This window comes from Sceloporus undulatus, chromosome 2, assembly GCF_019175285.1.
Source record: "Sceloporus undulatus isolate JIND9_A2432 ecotype Alabama chromosome 2, SceUnd_v1.1, whole genome shotgun sequence".
In the NCBI taxonomy this organism is placed as follows: domain Eukaryota; kingdom Metazoa; phylum Chordata; class Lepidosauria; order Squamata; family Phrynosomatidae; genus Sceloporus; species Sceloporus undulatus.
The window spans coordinates 269,580,503-269,589,223 of NC_056523.1; positions in this window are offsets into that span (position 1 = coordinate 269,580,503).

Sequence of the window (8,721 nt, forward strand, 5' to 3'; positions counted from 1 at the left end):
GTCTATCTTTTGGCTTATTTATTTATTTCTTTTAGCCTTATTATATAAGCTAATTTTGTTTCATCATTTACAATATTATTTTTACTTTTCAAAACAAAGCTTGCAATGCCCAACATTATTATCTCAGACTTGAACTGGATGGAAAAGGCAACTTTTTGTCTCAATACAGGAGATAGAGTTCATGGGTATGCAAACCCTACTTGTATTTTTTGTCAACTCCTTCTTCTCAGTGTGGCCCTTTTGTCCCTAGGACAAGGCTTCACTGATGGACTAAGGAGACCTTCTTGCAACCAACCAACCAACCAACCAACCAACCAACCAACCAACCAACCAGAAAGTCCCTTTTGAAAAGCAGTGTCACCTCATCTTATGACAACACAACCTTATACATTAATGTTTAATGGTAGATTTCTAATACATTTAGAAGTAACAGGATACTGTTCTCGACAAACAGTTAGAATCATAGAATCCTAGAGTTGGAAGTGACTTCAAGGGCCATTGAGTCCAACCCCTTGCCATGCAGGAATACACAATCAAAGCATTCCCAACAGAGGGCCATCCAGCCTCTGTTTAAAAACCTCTAATGAAGGAGACTCCACCACACTCTAAGGGAATAGGTTCCTCTGTCAAACAGCTCTTACTGTCAGAAGGTTCCAGGCTGTATTTGGGTGGCAAATTTGCCACCAAAAACCTTCTGATAAGATCATGATGCAGCCCAAATTGAAATTTAAACTGGGAGAGGTAAACTGAATTAATAAGCCAAGTGATAAGCTCCCTAGTATCTGGAGCAGCAGAAAACAAGCTTGCTCCAACCTCAGTATGACACTCCTTCAGACACTTATACAGCACTGTTGTATCACCTCTTAACCATCTGTTATCCAGGCTAAGTATACCCAGCTCCCTAAGACTCTCCTCATACATAAGGCATGATTTCCAGACCCTTCACCATTTCAGTCGCCCTCCTTTGGACACACTCCAGCTTGTCAACATCCCCTTTGAATAGTGGTGCCCAGAACAGGACACAGTATTCCAGGTGAGGCCTCACCAAACAGCATAAAGTGGCACTACTACTTCCCTTGATCGAGACCCTATCTTTCTATAGATGCAGCCTAGAATCACACTGGCCTTTTTAGTTGCTACATCTCCTTCCTATAAAGTTTTTAAACAGAGGCTGGATAGTTGGGAGTCCTTTGTGTATTGGATTGGGTGTTGGACTTCCAAAGGTATGATTCTATGAATGTTGATAAATCCATATGTATCTGAGAAAGTCTCTTTAACACCATCTGTAGGATATACCTGTCCTGAATGGAAGTCACATTTCCCATTAACCCTGTTTAGTGCCCGGATAGCTCTTTTAACACTTGGAGATGTATATTTAGAAGTAGCCACATTAGCCGTATAGCAATGGACAATAACATACAAAATCAGTGATACCTTTACTTGGAGGATATTATTTTCCTGGAGAAATTGGAGGAGGCTGCTTTTAAAACAAGGTAGTTTCTGTCCCACAATGACAGAGCCACTGGATTCATCAGAGTCCCAGGCCTAGTGCTCTTGCTGGTTTGTTGTTGTTGTTGTTTTAGCACATGTCTCCATGACCATCTCTTGTTCCTTTCTGAAGATGAGATACCTGATCTTAGGTATCTCAGTACCTCAGGTAAGATACTACACTTAGAGGGGGAAAATGAAGAGCACAGATATAGGATGAGGGATACTCGGCTTGACAACAGTATGTATGAAAGGGATCTAGGAGTCCTAGTAGACCACAATTTGAACACGAGTCAACAGTGTGATGCTGCAGCTAAAAAAATCAATGTGATTCTAGGCTGCATCAATAGTCGTATAGTATTTAGATCAAGGGAAGTATTCCTGCATGGCAGGGGGTTGGATGTCATGACCCTTGAGGTCTCTTCCAACTCTATGGTTCTAAGATTCTATCACACTGTTGACTCATGTTCAACTTGTCTACTAGGACTCCTAGATCCCTTTCACATGTACGGTTGTTAAGCCAAGTGTCCCCCATCTTATATCTATGCATTTCATTTTTTTCTGCCTTACATTTCTCCCTGTTGAAACTGATTTTCTTTGCTTTGGCTCAGATTTCTAATCTATTAAGGTCATTTTGATTTTTGATCCTTTCCTATTGGGTATTAGCTATTCCTCCTAATTTGGTGTCATCTGCAAATTTAATAAATATGCCCCTAATTCTGTCATCCAAGTCACTGATAAAGATGTTGAATAGCACTGGGCCCAGGACAGACCCCTGTGGGACTCTGCTGGTCACTTCTCTCCAGGATGAAAAAGAGCCATTGTAGAGCATCCTTTGTGTTCAGCCAGACAACTAATTACAAATCCATGTAACAGTTACCTTGTCTAGCCCATATTTTACAAGCTTGTTTGCAAGAATGTGATGGGGAACCTTGTCAAAGGCTGGATTCATTCTGCTCACATTTGAAATTACTTTTAGTTAAGTTAGTGGAATGGTATTGAAAGTGTTTTCTTTTTTTTAAAAAAAAAACCCACACATACACACTCTATTATAGGAATGGAGCACTATAACAAGCGGTATTTGCTAATATTTTAAAATAATTGTTCAGGATTTAGTTGGAAAGTGTTTTAGCACTGCTTAAAAGATTGAAGAATAAATAAATGAACAATAAAAATGACAGCCCCGACAAAGGGTATTGTGACTTGGTGCTGGGTTGGGAAAGTTTGTGAAAATGTGGAAAATGTGAAATGCAAATAGCAGTACTATGAACACTGGCATGGATCAAACATGACAGGATGTACAAAATTTACCATATCCTCAATAGTGTGGAATACAGCTTGGAAGATTTACCTCTTTGGCTTACAGTTCCCAGGTGATTCTTCCAGCCAGCATGGTCAATACATTTTTCAAGCTCTGGTGCATCTACTGCAATTCTTGTTAGATCTTAACACAGAAATTTAATAGTTTATTAGGACAAACATCTGTATGTCTTGAAGCAGTTAAAAGTTATCCTTAAACTGTCTAAAAAGTAAAAATGCCAAGTGTCTGGAGGCATTCCATGTCTCCTGCATCATGTCTTCTTCAGTCCACAAGCAGCATGACATGATGTGAATGGTGTGTAGAGAAACAATTTTGTCTAGCTTCAGGAATGTATGTACATGGACACAGATAAGGCAGGGCTGACCAAGAATCAAGTGGTTAAACCCAGAACAAATGGTGAGGTCTTGTGGTCTGGAACGGGGCCTGGGATCTGACTGTATTGCATATATGTTTGCCTTTTTTAATGGTACAGTTATCGGAGGATTGTTTTTTTACTTTCACTGCAAAATTAGTGTATTTAAAAGAAAATAGTAATGGCCTGCAACATTCTGTATCATGAAATACTAAAGATTTTTAGCAGTTGTTGTAGTAGAAAGCAGGACTGGTGCCTAAATGGGAAAGGAAGTTGCAGCTGAGTAAAGGTGTTCAGTAGCACCGGTGAGTAGGAGGAAAGGAAAAAGAGAGTGGGTCTGTGGGATGGCCTCAGAAAAAACCACGAGAAAAAACTCTGCTCTGGAAGGTTTTCAAGTCCTCCAGAACAAACACTGAAGGCACATGGAGGTTGCATGTGCATGTAGAATCATATTTTCAGAATCCATCTTCCATCAAAGTAAGTATCCAGTTGGCTCTTGGCCTTAGAGCTCCCGAGCTGATGAAACTCAGGTGGATTGTACCCTAAATCTGATCATAAGTAATTACTTAGTTACAACTGCATCCTTCACAAACAAGAAGACTGTAAACTCGATATAAACTCGATATAAGCATATGGTTTGTTTGGTTTTTAATAACCTTATCTTTGATTGTTATACTTGTATTCTGACATTTTAGTAACTTGATAAGAGTAACTTTGAGTGACTCTATAGTAACTTTGTAAGAAGCAGATCCATGAAAAACTTTTTGAAAAAGTAAAGATTGCTGTTGATACTGTGATTTAAATACTACGTAAGATACAAAGAAAATGACAAAGTTAAGTGTTAAAAGGAAGAAAATGGTTTTCAACCACTATGAATGTAGAAGGTTTTATTCTCACAAAAATAACTAATTACTAGAAATGACTAGTATGTAAAAATACCCTTAGCTATATTTTATTTGTATGTTATAAATGTTATAAATAAAATATGAAAAAAGGAAGATTGAGAACCTCTATTCTAAATAGTCTGATTTCCTATTGCTGTGCTTTTAAAAGGTTAAAATGTGTGATTTCTCATTGATAAGTTAAGATAGCCTAACAATACTTCAGGGCATGGATAGATTGGATGCCGCCCACCAGATTCACCACTATAGTTCCTGGGACCCCCAACTCTGAAAACAAAATGGCCATTCATGCCTTCTGAAGTCTCTCATTTGAAGGCTATTTCGTCCAAATCCTGGTTTAGTCCTGAAATAACTTTTTAAAAAGAAGTAGCCTTCCACCTCTTTAAAAGGGCTATTTGAGGCCTGACACAACCTTGCCTGGCCCCTTTAAATGCGCAATGGCATTCTGCTTGAACCTTGAGGGCAGCTGGCCATTTTTACTTGAAATATATATTTTGTGCCATGGTGGGAGGATATCAGAGTTTTCAAAAATGGGAAGGGGTAGCCACCCTGGGTTGTGGGAGGGCAAATATATTTTCTGGAGCTACTGAAATTGCCTAGCCTGGCTGTTGGACAAAGAGAGGCAGAAAGTAGACTTCATTAATGCATAAGTCTAGAAATTTTAGTCAATAAATTTGACCCAACAAACCTGGGTCGACTCACCTACAAGTACTGTACTTTAACTCTCATGCAAAAAGGAACCATCCCCTTCTCTGAGTAGAGTGGCAAAAGGCGAGAGCATAGTCTATCCCAGGAGTATTTAAAAGAAACATCAACTTGCTCTACTCTCTCCGCTACAGAATCGCTTCTGATGCCTCGGCAGGAAAATGGTGGCAGTGGCAGCTCTTTAGTGCTTCCCTCAGAGGAGTGCCAAGAGGAATCGGTCTTTGAAGGATTTGAAGAATACATTTGTGTATGCTTATCAGCTTTTATGGCTTAAAGTCAGGCAAAGCAAACATATTGAAATTAAAGGCTATAATCACTGTTAGCATTTCCATTTTCTTTGCTTTGCTTTTTCATCCTATTTGACATGTGTGCATTTTCTTAACCCACCTGCCCCTGGTTGCCTCCCCCACACACCACACAACCACCATTTATCATAATTCCCTCCACATTCATCTAGCTTTTAGGGTAAGCACAATCACTTATGACTGCCAGAATTTTGTAAGTTCTTTGGCATCGTTTTCCTTTGTTTGGTCCTTTATATCCTTTGTTTATCCCTGGTGGTGCAGTGGTTAAATGCCTGTACTGCAGCCACTCACTCACAAACCATAAGGTTGCGAGTTCAATACCAGCAAAAGGGCTCAAGCTTGATTCAGACTTGCATCCTTCCGCAGAGGCTGCTAAAATGAGTACCCAGATTGTTTGGGGCAATTAGCTTACAGTTGTAAACAGCTTAGACACTGTTAGTTCAGTATGAAGCGGTATATAAATGAAGCTTTTTGTTTTTGTTTTGTTTCATGCCCCTAGGTTTTACCCTCAACTTAGCAATGTGTCATATCAAAATCCATAATTTTGGCCCCCAAGCTTCCCCTTAACTTATACATGGGGTTGAAATATAATCAAAAATATATGGTACTTCAAACCGTATTTTCCAACTAGCTTCTATCAATGGTCCTTAGGATTATAGTACAATAACAGAGTAGATTCAGTTGGACAGCCTGCAGTCTGTTTAACATTGCTATCTGGTTTTCCCAAGGTATTAGATAGCAAGTCACTTCATTTATCAAGGGCAGAACAATTATTCAAACATTTTAAATATCAGTGAACACAACTAAAATATGTACCAGAAGTTTACATGTGCTGTTCTTCCCTTCCAAAGTTCTTGTATTTTGTCAATGTTGAATCCCAATGAAACTGTGATTTTTATAGAAATTAAATATTATTTGTACAAATTAGAGTTTGTAATGTATAGAAAGCTGAGCTTGACCTTTCTTTTGATTTGCCTTTCTGTTTGCAGTTGTTGAGGGCAAATGCCTTAATTTCTCATACTGTGAACTGTTAGCCTGATGTACAAGAGAATGGATGCTATATCCAGACTCAGACACACCTACCCCCAGAGTCTTGGAAAGGTTTAATGCACAGCAGGACTGACTCTTTCTAGCCCTTTGACCAGATGCCAGGCTGTCTAGCAATTCAAAACTTTAAATAAGGGTTAAAAATAAAAAGGACCTCTGGGTGTTGTTGGACTGTAACTCCCATCAGCCATTGTCAGCATAGCTAATAGTGAACAAAGCTGGGTGTTAGTTTAGCATCTAGAAGATTTCACATGCTTGTTCACGCTGTAGAATGGAGCAGGCATTTTGACATACAGTGCACCTGTGTCATACGTGGGCGCAACATATGCAGCTTTCACCATATGCTGAAAGCCATGCCGGAAAAAGCCCTGGTGTGCTCCTGTGGTGCACGCCCTGCGCCGCACTACAAACACAAGATCCATTATTTCTAATGGGGCTGCAGCATATGTGGAATTTCCCTTTTGTGTGTGTGTGTGGGAGGTGTCTGGAACGGATCCTTTGCGTAAGGTAAGAGCCCACTGTACTGTATAACTCATGTAAGTCTACAAATTTTAGTCAAAAAATGGGCCCTAAATACCTGGATCAGCTTATTCACAGGTCAAGTGAGTACTGTACTTACTTATCAAAATAAGAACCACCTCTTCTTTGAGCAGAGTGGTGAAGGGAGCGCTTAGTCCATCCCAGGAAAACCTAAAAGAAGCACTGAACCCTTCTACTCTCTCCACTGTGGTGCTCTCCTAGCTTTTTTGAATTCCTGGGTGATAAAACAGCAGCATGCCTTGGTGTCATTTTCCTTTGCTTTGTTCTTTACATCCTTTGTTATATGCCTCTTTGTTTTACCCTCAATTTATGCATGTGTTATATCAAAATCTATAATTTTGTTCCCAAAACCTGCCCTTGACTTACCCGAGGTCAACTTATATTCAAGTAGTATTAACTCCCCAGGTTTCTTTAGCTGGTTATTAGAAATAAAAATCTTTCACTCCAACTGGTAGAAGGATCTTTGTTGTGCAATTGATCTTTCCCTTTTAGGGCCTGCATTTACACACAATTTCTTTCAGCAGTATAACACACTGAGAGCACACATACCTCCACCAATGTGTGCTTAAGGAGTGTAGCATTACTAGACTATGTTGTCAGTATCTGTGGTCAGGAACCTTTGAAAATTAGGAAGCATTACAACTCTAACTGAGCAGTTTTCTCACTTTTAGCAAAGACTTTTATTCTATTTTTAACCATTTTTGTGATCATTCTGAGAACCCAGACAAAGGCTTTTGCTTTCCAAAAACTAGTTTCATCATGAATTATGAATATCTTCCCCTGAAATTGCTTTTCTAAACCCTTTATTTTGTGCTGGGAATCATGTGGTCCTCCAGATGTTGAACTACAACTCCCATAAACGCTAGCCGGCATAGCCAAAGGTGAGGTATGCTGGCTTTCCATGGCTGAATGGGAATTCTCCAGAGTCATAGTCCAATGGTCAAAACCTCTACAACTTACTGGCTTCCATGACTGCCCATAGATATGTGAGAGGCATACAGAAACAGAATCCTAGTCCTAGTCCAATTTGGCCTGAGGGGGGAAAACAGCATCTGTAACCAATTTATCAATTTTAAAAAATGAAATGGAGCCATATTTCACAAAGATCTTAGAAACTGTATTAGCTATTTTTTTTTTCAGGCTGGTAGGCATTTTTAAATCCAATTATTGTGTGGGATTGATATTTCACCACTGATCTATTGATGTGGGACAAATTCCATGTTCCATAATCATCAATCTGATCCTAACAGCTCAACTAAGAATGAAGTTATTGGTATCTGACACATCAAGTATGCATTTCTTCAGAAATCATTTGGTTTTTGTGCAAGTTACCATCAGGTTGATAAAGAATAGATGTAACATTGACCTAAACCCATGTTGGCTGGCAGATAAATTAATATGGTGGAACTTTTTCTTCCCAGATCTGCTGCTGTAAATTATTTTGTTGGTGGAATGACCCTTTTGAAACCCTCCAGTGACATTTCTAGTTCTTTGTTTCCAATCCATTGAGGTCTGGCTTATTATTTGTAGACAAATTAGCCAATGTGAAGACAAAAGAAACACTGTAAGTGTTAAACTTGGGATGAGCCTTTTTAATGTACTATGCTTCCCAATGTTCCATTTTATGGGTAATTCTAAGTAATTCTTTTTTCTGGCTAATGTGTGTGTGTGTATGTGTGTGTGTGTGTGTGTATGTGTATGTGTGTGTGCATCTTCCAGTATGTGCTCAGAGCTGACAGGGAGAAATCTAACAGATGCTTATTCCAACATAACTGAATTTGGCACATTATCACCTTAACATAAACAATTCAATCAAGGGCCTGTTGACAGAAACAAGGGACAAATGTTTCATTTTATTTATTTAAAACTTGAATACTAAGGGCCAAAACAGACTGCAGAAATAATCCATCTTGAGACCGCTTTAACTGCCCTGGCTCAATGCTGGGAACTGCAGTTTGTTATGGCACCAGAGCCCTCTAACAGAGAAGTCTCAATGCCTCACAAAAAACACAGTTCCCAGAATTCACTAGCGTTGTGCCAGAGCAGTTAAAGCAATCTCAA